The 15,000-nt window shown below is 59.5% G+C and overlaps 1 non-coding gene across 1 annotated transcript; it reads right to left on the reverse strand.

The window, feature by feature from the left end:
* Positions 1 to 2,679: 2,679 nt before the first annotated feature.
* Positions 2,680 to 2,798, reverse strand: LOC131862777 (5S ribosomal RNA). Its single transcript, XR_009361714.1, has one exon. It is a non-coding gene; the product is annotated as a 5S ribosomal RNA (ribosomal RNA).
* Positions 2,799 to 15,000: the final 12,202 nt, after the last annotated feature.

The following is a 15,000-nucleotide window of genomic DNA, read 5'->3' on the forward strand; positions in this document are numbered from 1 at the left end:
AAATCTCCTTTTTTTTTTGCCTTTTCTGGAAATTAGTGAAGGCAGCGCATCAAAGGTGCGCACCTCGCTGCCCACCTTGGTGTGCTCTGAGGTGCGCACCCGGGAGCGCTACGAAGTGTGCTCCAAGGTGCGGCGTGCACGTTGTCGGAGCCCGGTTTGCCCCGGGTGCGCACCTCGCCTGCACCTTGGCCGGGGTGGGCACCTTGGCTGGGTTTGCCCAGGGTGCGCTCCGAAGCGGGGTTACTGGAGCGCCCCCTCTTTTTTTGTCAGAGCGTTTGGTGGGGTTTCTCGCATTGGCTCTTCCCAGGCCCGGTTGTTGGGTGCGCTCCCACCCTGGCGCGCGCGAAGTTGGAAGTTGGGTTAATTGCCCGGGCGCGCACCTTCGCCAGGGTGGGCACCTTGGTGCGCACACCTTGGCTGGGCTGCGCACCAGGGCGGGCTCAAGATGGCACCAGCATTCCCTTTTTCTCACTATCTTTCAAAACGGAAATTTTAAAATCTCGTTTTTTTTTTGCCTTTTATGGAAATTAGTGAAGGCATCGCATCAAAGGTGCGCACCTCGCTGCCCACCTTGGTGTGCTCCGAGGTGCCCACCACGGTGCGCAACGCCGGTGCGAACCCGGGAGCGCCCCGATGTGTGCTCCAAGGTGCGGCGTGCACGAAGTCGGACCCCGGTTTGCCCCGGGTGCGCACCTCGCGTGCACCTTGGTGCGCACACCTTGGCTGGGTTGCGCGGCCTGGTGGGCACCATGGTGCGCACCAAGGAGCGCTCCGAAGTGTGCTCCAAGGTGCGGCGTGCACGAAGTCGGAGCCCGGTTTGCCCCGGGTACGCACCTCGCGTGCACCTTCGCCGGGGTGGGCACCTCGGCTGGGTTGCGCGCCCTGGTGCGCACCAAGGAGCGCTCCGAAGTGTGCTCCAAGGTGCGGCGTGCACGAAGTCGGAGCCCGGTTTGCCCCGGGTGCGCACCTTCGCCGCGGTGCGCACCATGGCGTGCACGAAGTCGGAGCCCGGTTTGCCCCGGGTGCGCACCTCGCGTGCACCTTCGGCGGGGTTGCGCGCCCTGGTGGGCACCATGGTGCGCACCAAGGAGCGCTCCGAAGTGTGCTCCAAGGTGCGGCGTGCACGAAGTCGGAGCCCGGTTTGCCCCGGGTGCGCACCTCGCGTGCACCTTCGGCGGGGTTGCGCGCCCTGGTGGGCACCATGGTGCGCACCAAGGAGCGCTCCGAAGTGTGCTCCAAGGTGCGGCGTGCACGAAGTCGGAGCCCGGTTTGCCCCGGGTGCGCACCTCGCGTGCACCTTCGCCGCGGTGGGCACCATGGCGTGCACGAAGTCGGAGCCCGGTTTGCCCCGGGTGCGCACCTCGCGTGCACCTTCGCCGGGGTGGGCACCTCGGTTGGGTTGCGCGCCCTGGTGCGCACCAAGGAGCGCTCCGAAGTGTGCTCCAAGGTGCGGCGTGCACGAAGTCGGAGCCCGGTTTGCCCCGGGTGCGCACCTCGCGTGCACCTTCGCCAGGGTGGGCACCTCGGTGTGCTCCGAGGTGCGAACCCGAGAGCGCTCCGAGGTGCCCACGAAGTCGAAAGTCGGGTTAATTGCATTGTTTTCCCCGGGTGCGCTCCGAGGTGCGCAACATCGGCGCGCACCAAGGAGGGCTCCGAAGTGTGCTCCAAGGTGCGCACGATGGCGTGCACCTCTGGTGCGCACGATTCGGAGCTCGGTTTGACCGGGGTGCGCACACCTTGGCTGGGTTGCGCACCTTTTGTGCGCTCCAAGGTGCGCACGAAGTCGGAGCTCGGTTTGCCCCGGGTGCGCACCTTCGCCAGGGTGCGCACCTTGATGCGCATGCCTTGGCTGGGCTGCGCACCTTGGTGGGCGCCATGGTGCGCACCTTTCGTGCGCTCCAAGGTGCGCACGAAGTCGGAGCTCGGTTTGCCCCGGGTGCGCACCTTGGTGGGCGCCATGGTGCACTCCGAGGTGCCCAAGATTGGTGCGCACCAAGGAGCGCTCCGAAGTGCGCTCCAAGGTGCGCGCGAAGTCGAAAGTTGGGTTAATTGTCCGGTTTGCCTCGGGTGCGCACCTTGCGTGCACCTTCGCCAGGGTGGGCGCCTTGGTGCGCACACCTTGGCTGGGCTGCGCACACCTTGGCACCCGCGTTTCCTTCATTTTAAATTTTTTTTTTTTACAATCTCTCAAGTGGGAAATTCTATAATCTCAACTTTTTTTGCCTTTTCAGGAAACTTTTGAATGGAGCGCATCATTGGTGCGCTCCGAAGTGTGCTCCAAAGCTCTCTCCAGCTGCGTGCACCTGCCCCGGCCGCGCACCCGGCCCCGCCCAGCTTCGCTCACCTGTCCCGGGCGTCTGGTGCGGAACCTTAGAGTAAGAAACATCACCGTGCACCTTGGCCAACGTGCGCGACTCGACCGAGCGCGCACTGGCCGAGGTGCACACCGATTTCACCTGGGTGCGCGCGCAGCACCTCGGGCGCACCGGGGTGCGCGCACAACGCCCGGGTTGCACCGTGGCCTGTGTGCTCGGGGCGCCTCGGGTGCGCGCTCGGTGTCGCCCCCGCGCGCGCGGTAGTGCGGGCAGCGCACCCCGGCCCGGCCCGGCCCCGACGAGAACGCAAACGGGCAAAAGGTTTATTCAAATAGCATTGCGACGCCCGGCGAAAAACTAAAAAAGGGTGCAACACCGGGACTTCCCGGGAGGTCACCCATCCCAGTACTACTCCGGCCCAAGCGCGCTTAACTGCGGAGTTCTGATGGGATCCGGTGCACTAACGCTGGTATGATCGCACCCGTTATGAGCTTGTCGCAGTGTGTACTTAGCAAACCGCGACCCACGTGCGAATCCACCCCGGCCACCCACCCCCGTCGAGGTGCACACCCTCCCTCGCGAAGTGCGCCCCGTTCGCCAAGTGTGAGCCCTGCCCGGGTGCGCGCACCTTGCTAGGGCGTCGGGTGTGCACCCGGCCCGGCCTACGTGCGTGCACCTGGAGGGGGCGTCGTGTGCGTGCAGTGTCCCGTCTGCAACGCGGTGCCCACACACCACCTCGGGCGCAACGACCTGCGCTCACATGTGGGCCGAGTGCACCTTGGTGCATGTTCGGGGCGCCTCGGGTGCACGCTCGATCTTGCCCCGGTGCACCAAGGCGCTCGGTTTGCCCCGGGTGCGCACTTGGTGCAAGGTGGGCACCCAAAATAGGGATCAAGCACCAAAACACAAGTTTCGGGATGCAAAATGGGACCCAAGGACCACAAATGCGTTCCAAGACCCATGATGGGTCCACGAGAACAAAAATGTGTTCCGAGACTTAATAAACAAATATTGGGTTTTAGGAGAAGAAACATGCTCTGATGCCCAAAACGAGAATCGACCCCGAAAAGGCCACAGGCCAAAAGTGGGATGCGAGACAAAAAAAAATGGGACCCGAGGACCAAAATTGGGTTCCCAGGTCGAAGACAGGGCAACCGGACAAGAAACGACCTCTAAGGCTCGAAATGAGTCCCGACGACTAAAACTTGACAAGAAGCACCCATCAGGCACCCAACTCGACACCCATGGGATGCCGACCCACCCGGGCTTCCACCTAGCACACCTTGGCACCCACCCACCCTCGCACCCAACCTCGCACCCAACTTAGCACCTTTGAACCCACATTGGCACTCACCCTGACCCTGGCACCTTGGAACCCACATTGGCACTCACCTTGACCCTGGCACCCACCTTTGCACTCACCTTGGGACCCACCCTGGCTCCCACCTCGGCACCCACCCAGACACCCACCTTGGTTCCTTGGCACCCACCTTGGATCCTTGGCACCCACCCCGACACCCACCTTGGCACGCAACTTGGCTACTTGCCACCCACCTTGGCTCCTTGACGCCCACCCCGACAACCACCCCGTGACCTACCCTGGCTAGGGTTGGTGCACACCCACCCTGGTGCCCACCTTGGCACCCACCCTATGACCCACCTTGGCACGCACCTTAGTACCCACCCCGTTACCCACCCTAGGACCCACCCCGTGACCCACCTTGGCCAGGGTGGGTGCACCCACCCTGGTGCCCACCTTGGCACCCACCCATCCTAGCACCCAGCCTGTGACCGGGCTTGGAACCCAACCTTGCACCCGCACCCGTCTTGGCCAGTGTGGGTGCGCACCCATCCTGGCACCCACGTTGTGACACACCCTTTAACCCACGCACCCTAGCACCCACGTTGGCACCCACCTTGGAACCCAACCTAGCAACTTGGCACCCACCCCGTGACCCACCTTGGCATCCACCATAGCAGTCGCCGACTTGGCACCCACCTCGGCACCCACCTTGACACTTGTGGACCCACCTTGCCACTCACCCTAGCATCGACCCATCCTAGCACCCACCCTGGCACCTTTGCACCCTAGCACTCACCCATCCTAGCACCTAACCTGTGACCCACCTTGACACTCACCCTCGCACCCACCTTGGAACCCAACCTAGCACCCACCCACCCTGACACCAACCCTAGCACCTACCCACCCTTGCACCCACCCTGTGACCCATCTTGGCACCCACCCATCCTACCACTCAACCTATCACCCACCTTCTCACCCACCTTGGCATCCACCTTAGCACCCACCCACACTGGCACCTTGGCACCCACCTCGGGCAAGGTGGGTGCACACCCACCCTGGCACCCAATTTAGAACCCACCGAGCATGTTACCCACCTTGGCACCCACATTGCAGCCCACCCTAGTACCCACCCTATGACCCACATTGGCATCCACACCCTAGCACCCAGGCACCTCGACACCCGCCTTGACACCCACCCTAGCACTGAACCTGTGACCCACCTTGGAACTCACCCTAGAACCCACCCACCCTGTGAACCACCTTGGCATCCACCTTAGCACCCACCCACCTTGGCACCCACTCTAGCACTCACCCATCCTAACACCCAACTTGTTACCCACCTTGGCACCCGCCCTCGCGTCCACCTTGAAACCCACCCTAGCACCCACCCACGCAGGAGCCCACCTTGGCACCCAACCTAACACCCACGCATCCTGGCACCCAACTTGTGACCCACCTTGGAACCCACCCTAGTACCCACCTTTGAACCCACTATATCACCAACCCACCTTGGCACCCACCCTATGACCCTCTTTGGAATCCACCCTAGCACGCACCCACCCTGGCACCCACCATGGAGCGCACCCTAGCACCCACCCACCTCGGCACGCACCTCAACACCCACCTTGGTGTGCGCACTGCGCCAACCTCTCAAAGACCCTATGTGGTGCGCTCCAAAGTGTACACCTTTGGTGCGCTCCAAGGTGCGCACCTTTGGTGCACACCGAGGTGCACACCAAAGTGTGCACCGAGGTGAGCACCAAAGTGCACTCCAGGGTGCACACCAAGGCGTGCACCTTTGGTGCGGTCAATGCAAACGAATTCGGAAGTTGGGGTCGATGTCCTAATCGCTGCTGCAGACTACACGTATGAGAATCGGACAAATAGCTTTATATAGGGGAGGTGTTGCGTTTGATGGGTCGACTCCCCTGGTTGTGTGCACTGCACCAACTTCAAAGACCCTGTCTTGTTTAAGAAGTCAAAAGTTGGGGTGGATGTCCTAATCATTGCTGCAGTCTACGCATGTATGAGAATCAGACAAATAGCTTATATAGGGGAGGTGTTGCATTCGGTGGGTTGACTCCCCTGGTTGTGCGCACTGCGCCAACCTCAAAGACCCCGCATAGCAGAAGAAGTCGGAAGTCGGATTTTGGTGAGCACCAAGGCGTGCACCTTTGGTGCGGTCAACGCAGACGAATTCAGAAGTTGGGGTGGATGTCCTAATCGTTGTTGCAGGCTACACATGTATGAGAATCAGACAAATAGCTTATATAGGGGAGGTGTTGGGTTTGATGGGTCAACTCCCTTGGTTGTGCGCATTACGCCAACCTCAAAGACCTTGTTTTCGTTAAGAAGTCAAAAGTTGGGGTCAATGTCCTAATGGCTCCTGCAGGCTACACATGTATGAGAATCGGACAAATAGCTTATATAGGGGAGGTGTTGGGTTTGATGGGTCGACTCCCCTGGTTGTGCGCATTACGTCAACCTCAAAGACCTTGTTTTCGTTAAGAAGTCAAAAGTTGGGGTCGATGTCCTAATTGCTCCTGTAGACTACACATGTATGAGAATCAGACAAATAGCTTATATAGGGGAGGTGTTGGGTTTGATGGGTTGACTCCCCTAGTTGTTCGCATTACACCAACCTCAAAGACCTTGTTTTCGTTTAGAAGCCGAAAGTTGGGGTCGATGTCCTAATTGCTCCTGCAGGCTACGCATGTATGAGAATCAGACAAATAGCTTATATAGGGGAGGTGTTGGGTTTGATGGGTCGACTCCCCTGGTTGTGCGCATTGCGCCAACCTCAAAGACCCTGCATTGCGGATGAAGTCGAAAGTCAGAGTTTGGTGTGCTACAAGGTGTGGTCGAAGGTGCTCACCTAGGTGTGCACCTTTGGAGCACAGGAAAAGTGCCCTCCAAAAGTGCGCACCTTTGGAGTGCACAAAAGTGCCCTCCAAAAGTGCGCACCTTTGGAGCGCAGAAAAGTGCCCTCCAAAAAGTGCCCTCCAAAAGTGCGCACCTTTGGAGCGCAGAAAAGTGCCCTCCAAAAAGTGCCCTCCAAAAGTGCGCACCTTTGGAGCGCAGAAAAGTGCCCTCCAAAAAGTGCCCTCCAAAAGTGCGCACCTTTGGAGCGCAGAAAAGTGCCCTCCAAAAAGTGCCCTCCAAAAGTGCGCACCTTTGGAGCGCAGAAAAGTGCCCTCCAAAAAGTGCCCTCCAAAAGTGCGCACCTTTGGAGCGCAGAAAAGTGCCCTCCAAAAAGTGCCCTCCAAAAGTGCGCACCTTTGGAGCGCAGAAAAGTGCCCTCCAAAAAGTGCCCTCCAAAAGTGCGCACCTTTGGAGCGCAGAAAAGTGCCCTCCAAAAAGTGCCCTCCAAAAGTGCGCACCTTTGGAGCGCAGAAAAGTGCCCTCCAAAAAGTGCCCTCCAAAAGTGCGCACCTTTGGAGCGCAGAAAAGTGCCCTCCAAAAAGTGCCCTCCAAAAGTGCGCACCTTTGGAGCGCAGAAAAGTGCCCTCCAAAAGTGCGCACCTTTGGAGCGCACAAAAGTGCCCTCCAAAAGTGCGCACTTTTGGTGCGCACCAAGGCGCTGGTTCGGTCGTTGCAGGCGAGTTCGGAAGTTGGGGTCGATGTCCTGAGCGGAGGTGCAAACTACACAGGTGTCGGAATCGGACAAATAGCTTATATAGGGGAGGTGTATGCTTCGATGGGTCGACTCCCCAGGTTGAGCGCACCGCGCCAACCTCAAAGACCCTACGGTATGGATGAAGTCGGAAGTTGGGTCCGATGACCGATTCGATTAGTAGGTATGCTCATGAGGTCGGAATTTGGGTCCGATGACCTGCCATGTGCAGGAAGGCGAATGTTGACACTGTGCGTTGCAAGGTGCACACCAAGGCGCTGGTGCGGTCTTTTTAGTCGAGTTCGGAAGTTGGGGTCGATGTCCTGATCGGAGGTGCAAGCTACACAGGTGTGGGAATCGGACAAATAGCTTATATAGGGGAGGTGTATGCTTCGTTGGGTCGACTCCCCGGGTTGAGCGCACCGCGCCAACCTCAAAGACCCTACGGTATGGATGAAGTCGGAAGTTGGGTCCGATGACCGATTCGATATGTAGGCATACTCGCGAGGTCGGAATTTGGGTCCGATGACCTGCCACGTGCAGGAAGGCGAATGTTGGCACTGTGCGTTGCAAGGTGCGCACCAAGGCGCTGGTTCGGTCGTTGGAGGCGAGTTCGGAAGTTGGGGTCGATGTCTTGATCGGAGGTGCAAACTACACAGGTGTGGGAATCGGACAAATAGCTTATATAGGGGAGGTGTATGCTTCGTTGGGTCGACTCCCCGGGTTGAGCGCACCGCGCCAACTTCAAAGACCCTACGGTATGGATGAAGTCGGAAGTTGGGTCCGATGACCGATTCGATATGTAGGCATACTCGCGAGGTCGGAATTTGGGTCCGATGACCTGCCATGTGCAGGAAGGCGAATGTTGGGACTGTGCGTCGCAAGGTGCGCACCAAGGCGCTGGTGCCGTCGTTGCAGTCGAGTTCGGAAGTTGGGGTCGATGTCCTGGTCAGAGGTGCAAACTACACAGGTGTGGGAATCGGACAAATAGCTTATATAGGGGAGGTGTATGCTTCGATGGGTCGACTCCCTGGGTTGAGCGCACCGCGCCAACCTCAAAGACCCTACAGTATGGATGAAGTCGGAAGTTGGGTCCGATGACCGATTCGATACGTAGGCATATTGGCGAGGTCTGAATTTGTGTCCGATGACCTGCCATGCGCAGGAAGGCGGAATTTGGGTCCGATGACCGAGTTGATGGCGTGCCATGCGCAGAAAGGCGGAATTTGGGTCCGATGACCGAGTTGATGTTGATGGCCCGCCATGCACAGGAAGGCGGAATTTGGGTCCGATGACCGATTTGAAGGCGTGCCATACGCAAAAAGGCGGAGTTTGGGTCCGATGACCGAGTTGATATTGATGGCCCGCCATGCGCAGGAAGGCGGAATTTGGGTCCGATGACCTGACATACGCATGGAGTCCGACTCGGGGGCCGATGTTCGATTCGATGACTTGCATTGTGGGTAAAGTCGGAAGTTGTGGTCTTTGACCCGATTCGATGACCAGACTTCGGCTGCTTGAGAATCGGACAAATAACTTATATAGGGGAGGTAGTGTTCTCGAGCATCCTCCCCCCGTGCCCGTTTATGTCGATTGATGCTGGTGCTCGACTGGTTGGAGCGCTCGGATGCAAAAATCTTGCACCAGGATTTATCGATTGTGATGGACACGGCAAGTCTCCTGATTGCTATGCAGGAGCTCATCGTGAATCTCTATGCGGCCTTGGTATGGACTCGACCTGCGGAATGGTTCGGCAATGGTAGTCGCTCCAACACGTCCTTGCAATGGCCACAGAGGTGATTCGACTAGAGCTCCAGTCTAGCTTTTGGGTTGCTTGGCGGACTGGTATAGCCGCGATCGAGTTCCGGCCATGAACGTTTTAGATAGCTCTTGGGCTTTCTGGGACGGAAGTCGGAAGTTTGGGCTGTTGTCCGATTTGATGACCATTCTTCGGATGTGTGAGAATCGGACAAATAACTTATATAGGGGACTGTGTTGTCTCACGCAGCCCCCTCCGTGCCCCTCTATCTCGACCGATGTTGGTGCTTGAAAGGGTTGGGATCGCTCGGATTTATAAACGTGCACCACCATTTGTCGAGTGTGAGGGACGCGGCAGGTCTCCTAAATGCTATGCGGGCGCTCTCTGAGAATCTCTATCCGGCCTCGACACAGACTAGTCTTGCTGAATGGTTTGGCACTGGTAGTCGATCCAACACGTCGTTGTTGTGGCCGCCTAGGCGATTCGATTCGAGCCCCCGTCTAGCTTTTGGGTTGCTTGGCGGATTTTGCCCTATCCGCAAGTGAGCTCGGTCCCTAAACGTTCGAGAAACCCGATTGCTATGCGCCGACTCTCTTTCTTGCGAGCCTCCATCTAGCTTTTGGGTCTCTACGGAACGGAAGTCGGAATCTGGGACCGTTGTTTGATTCGACGAGGCAGACTACGGTTGTGCGAGAATCGGACAAATAACTTATATAGGGGAGGTGTTGACTGGAGCATTCTCCCCCGTGCCCCTCTAACTCGACCAATGCTGGCGCTCGAACGGTGGTAGCGCTCGGATTTTCATTGAGCGCCAGCATTGGTCGATTTAGAGGGGCATGCGAGATTCCCGAATGCTATGCGAGGGCTCTAACGGAAATGTCTATTGGTTTCGGTATGGATGCAATTGCGAGTGGTTCGGCAAAGGTAGTCGTTCCGATGCGTCCATGTCGTGGCCAAATCGATAATTCGATTTGAGCCCTCGTATAGCATTTGGGTCTCTCGATGTGATTCCGCATTCCAGTCCCTTTGGGCACTGCTTGAGCCGCATCCCAGGGGGTTCCCTTCCCAATAATCTGCCTCGCAACCCGATTGCTATGCGGTGAGGCTCCTCGGCCGCCTCGGAACTATCTGTGTATCAGACGCATCGCGGGATAAGGGGTTGGCAACGGTAGTCGCCCCAAGCGCGTCCGATGCTTGGACCATTCCGAGGCGGCCCTGAAGCCTCTTCCGTCTAGCCGTTGGGTCCTTCTCGCCGCATCCCTCGCCTCGCACCCCGATTGCTATGCGGTGAGGCTCCTCGGCCGCCTCGGAACTATCTGTGTATCGGACGCGTCGCGGGATAAGGGGTTGTCACTGGTAGTCGCCCCAAGCGCGTCCGATGCTTGGACCATTCCGAGGCGGCCCTGAAGCCTCTTCCGTCTAGCCGTTGGGTCCTTCTCGCCGCATCCCTCGCCTCGCACCCCGATTGCTATGCGGTGAGGCTCCTCGGCCGCCTCGGAACTATCTGTGTATCGGACGCGTCGCGGGATAAGGGGTTGTCACTGGTAGTCGCCCCAAGCGCGTCCGATGCTTGGACCATTCCGAGGCGGCCCTGAAGCCTCTTCCGTCTAGCCGTTGGGTCCTTCTCGCCGCATCCCTCGCCTCGCACCCCGATTGCTATGCGGTGAGGCTCCTCGGCCGCCTCGGAACTATCTGTGTATCGGACGCGTCGCGGGATAAGGGGTTGTCACTGGTAGTCGCCCCAAGCGCGTTCGATGCTTGGACCATTCCGAGGCGGCCCTGAAGCCTCTTCCGTCTAGCCGTTGGGTCCTTCTCGCCGCATCCCTCGCCTCGCACCCCGATTGCTATGCGGTGAGGCTCCTCGGCCGCCTTGGAACTATCTGTGTATCGGACGCGTCGCGGGATAAGGGGTTGTCACTGGTAGTCGCCCCAAGCGCGTCCGATGCTTGGACCATTCCGAGGCGGACCCGAAGCCTCTTCCGTCTAGCCGTTGGGTCCTTCTCGCCGCATCCTTCGCCTCGCACCCCGATTGCTATGCGGTGAGGCTCCTCGGCCGCCTCGGAACTATCTGTGTATCGGACGCGTCGCGGGATAAGGGGTTGTCACTGGTAGTCGCCCCAAGCGCGTCCGATGCTTGGACCATTCCGAGGCGGACCCGAAGCCTCTTCCGTCTAGCCGTTGGGTCCTTCTCGCCGCATCCCTCGCCTCGCACCCCGATTGCTATGCGGTGAGGCTCCTCGGCCGCCTTGGAACTATCTGTGTATCGGACGCGTCGCGGGATAAGGGGTTGTCACTGGTAGTCGCCCCAAGCGCGTCCGATGCTTGGACCATTCCGAGGCGGACCCGAAGCCTCTTCCGTCTAGCCGTTGGGTCCTTCTCGCCGCATCCCTCGCCTCGCACCCCGATTGCTATGCGGTGAGGCTCCTCGGCCGCCTTGGAACTATCTGTGTATCGGACGCGTCGCGGGATAAGGGGTTGTCACTGGTAGTCGCCCCAAGCGCGTCCGATGCTTGGACCATTCCGAGGCGGACCCGAAGCCTCTTCCGTCTAGCCGTTGGGTCCTTCTCGCCGCATCCCTCGCCTCGCACCCCGATTGCTATGCGGTGAGGCTCCTCGGCCGCCTTGGAACTATCTGTGTATCGGACGCGTCGCGGGATAAGGGGTTGTCACTGGTAGTCGCCCCAAGCGCGTCCGATGCTTGGACCATTCCGAGGCGGCCCCGAAGCCTCTTCCGTCTAGCCGTTGGGTCCTTCTCGCCGCATCCCTCGCCTCGCACCCCGATTGCTATGCGGTGAGGCTCCTCGGCCGCCTTGGAACTATCTGTGTATCGGACGCGTCGCGGGATAAGGGGTTGTCACTGGTAGTCGCCCCAAGCGCGTCCGATGCTTGGACCATTCCGAGGCGGCCCCGAAGCCTCTTCCGTGTAGCCGTTGGGTCCTTCTCGCCGCATCCGTCGCCTCGCACCCCGATTGCTATGCGGTGAGGCTCCTCGGCCGCCTTGGAACTATCTGTGTATCGGACGCGTCGCGGGATAAGGGGTTGTCACTGGTAGTCGCCCCAAGCGCGTCCGATGCTTGGACCATTCCGAGGCGGACCTGAAGCCTCTTCCCTCTAGCCGTTGGGGCTTTCTCGCCGCATCCCTCGCCTCGCACCCTGATTGCTATGCTGTGAGGCTCCTCGGCCGCCTTGGAACTATCTGTGTATCGGACGCATCGCGGGATAAGGGGTTGGCAGTGGTAGTCGCCCCAAGCGCATCCGATGCTTGGACCATTCCGAGGCGGCCCTGCAGCCTCTTCCGTCTAGCCGTTGGGGCCATCTCGCCGCATCCCCCACCTCGCACCACGATTGCTATGCGGTGAGGCTCCTTGGCCGCCTCGGAACTATCTGTGTATCGGACGCATCGCGGGATAAGGGGTTGTCACTGGTAGTCGCCCCAAGCGCGTCCGATGCTTGGACTATTCCGAGGCGGCCCTGCAGCCTCTTCCGTCTAGCCGTTGGGGCCATCTCGCTGCATCCCCCACCTCCTCGGCCGCCTCGGAACTATCTGTGTATCGGACGCATCGCGGGATAAGGGGTTGGCAGTGGTAGTCGCCCCAAGCGCGTCCGATGCTTGGACTATTCCGAGGCAGCCCTGCAGCCTCTTCCGTCTAGCCTTTGGGGCCATCTCGCCGCATCCCTCGCCTCGCACCCCGATTGCTATGCGGTGAGGCTCCTCGGCCGCCTGGGAACTATCTTCGTATCGGACGCATCGCGGGATAAGGGGTTGTCACTGGTAGTCGCCCCAAGCGCGTCCGATGCTTGGACTATTCCGAGGCGGCCCTGTGGCCTCTTCCGTCTAGCCGTTGGGGCCATCTCGCCGCATCCCCCACCTCGCACCCCGATTGCTATGCGGTGAGGCTCTTCGGCCGCCTTGGAACTATCTTCGTATCGGACGCATCGCGGGATAAGGGGTTGTCACTGGTAGTGGCCCCAAGCGCGTCCGATGCTTGGACTATTCCGAGGCGGCCCTGCAGCCTCTTCCGTCTAGCCGTTGGGGCCATCTCGCCGCATCCCCCACCTCGCACCCCGATTGCTATGCGGTGAGGCTCCTCGGCCGCCTTGGAACTATCTTCGTATCGGACGCATCGCGGGATAAGGGGTTGTCACTGGTAGTCGCCCCAAGCGCGTCCGATGCTTGGACTATTCCGACGCGGCCCTGTGGCCTCTTCCGTCTAGCCGTTGGGGCCATCTCGCCGCATCCCCCACCTCGCACCCCGATTGCTATGCGGTGAGGCTCCTCGGCCGCCTTGGAACCATCTTCGTATCGGACGCATCGCGGGATAGGGGGCTGTCACTGGTAGTCGCCCCAAGCGTGTCCGATGCTTGGACCATTCCTAGGCGGCCCTGAAGCCTCTTCCGTCTAGCCGTTGGGGCCTTCCCGCCCCATCCCTCGCCTCGCACCCCCGATTGCTATGCGGTGAGGCTCCTCGGCCGCCTTGGAACCATCTGTGTATCGGACGCATCGCGGGATAAGGGGTTGGCACTGGCAGTCGCCCCAAGCGCGTCCGATGCTTGGACCATTCCGAGGTGGCCCTGAAGCCTCTTCCGTCTAGCCGTTGGGGCCTTCCCGCCCCATCCCTCGCCTCGCACCCCGATTGATATGCGGTGAGGCTCCTCGGCCGCCTTGGAACTATCTGTGTATCGGACGCATCGCGGGATAAGGGGTTGGCACTGGTAGTCGTCCCAATCGCATCCGATGCTTGGACCATTCCGAGGCGGCCCTGCAGCCTCTTCCGTTTAGCCGTCGGGGCCTTCCCGCCGCATCCCTCGCCTCGCATCCCGATTCCTATGCGGTGAGTCTTCTCGGCCGCCGCGGAACTATACCTGTTATTGCTACTGCATCCTTCGGCTGGTAACCTCCTCTGCCGCCTTGGAACGTTCTCTTTGTCGGACGCGTCGCGGGATAAGGGGTTGGCACTGGTAGTCGCCCCAAGCGCGCCCGATGCATAGACCGCTCCGAGTCGACCTTGCTTTCAGCCTCTCACATGCATAGACCTCTCTGAGTCGACCCTGCAGCCTCTCACGTTTAGCCTTTGGAATCTCGCCTCACAACATGATTGCTATCCTTGATGCATCCCTTGCCTCGAGCCCTGATTGCTTTCTTGGCTGCATCCCTCCTCTCCTCACAGCCCGGTTGTCATCACTGCTTCATCCGTCGCTTCATGCATTCTGGCTGCTGGGCCCTTCCCACCGCACACCTCGATTGCTATCTCTTCTGCATCACACACCCCGATTGCTATCTCTGCTACATCCCTCGGCTCTCACTTCTGCATCCTTCGCCTCACACCTCGATTGCTATCAATGCTGCATCCGTAACCTCACACCCCGATTGCTATGCGGGGAGGCTCCTTGGCCGCCTTGGAAATTTCTGTGTGTCGGACGCACCGCGGGATAAGGGGTTGGCACTGGTAGTCGCCCCAAGTGCGCCCGATTCTTAGACCGCTTCGAGGTGACCTCGTAGCCTCTTTCGTCCAGGCTTCCTGCCTTCAACGCCCTTTTTACACCTCGATTGCTATGCGCGGGCTCGTTGGCGTCTATCACCTCTCTGCGAAGAGTGGCACGATGATTGTTGGGGTAAATCGTAGCAGTCCGATCTCTGGCCTTGGGCCATTGTGAGGGCTGATCGATTTCCTGTGCGCATCTCGTGTTCGCCCAGTAACAGACTCGACGACTTGTAATCGGTCTTGTTCCCGATTGTTCCTGGAGGTAGTCTTCGGAACTCTTGGATTTGACCTGTCACTCGAACTGTCCTCTTCCGAGGATGCTTGTGTGTGTGTGCTTGTGCCATTTCCTTGGCGGTATTAACGAGATATTAAAGAGCGGAGTGAGCGCCTCGCCCAGCTATGTTTGGGGCTCTCACTCCCTTACCCGGTGTGCGACCGCTTTGCACGTAGGTTGCGGAGCATCGCGACTCTTTCGATGTTTGGCGGTTGTCTTCCGGTGATGCGTTGGTCCCGAAGTGCACGTTACT

This window comes from Cryptomeria japonica, unplaced genomic scaffold, assembly GCF_030272615.1.
Source record: "Cryptomeria japonica unplaced genomic scaffold, Sugi_1.0 HiC_scaffold_51, whole genome shotgun sequence".
In the NCBI taxonomy this organism is placed as follows: domain Eukaryota; kingdom Viridiplantae; phylum Streptophyta; class Pinopsida; order Cupressales; family Cupressaceae; genus Cryptomeria; species Cryptomeria japonica.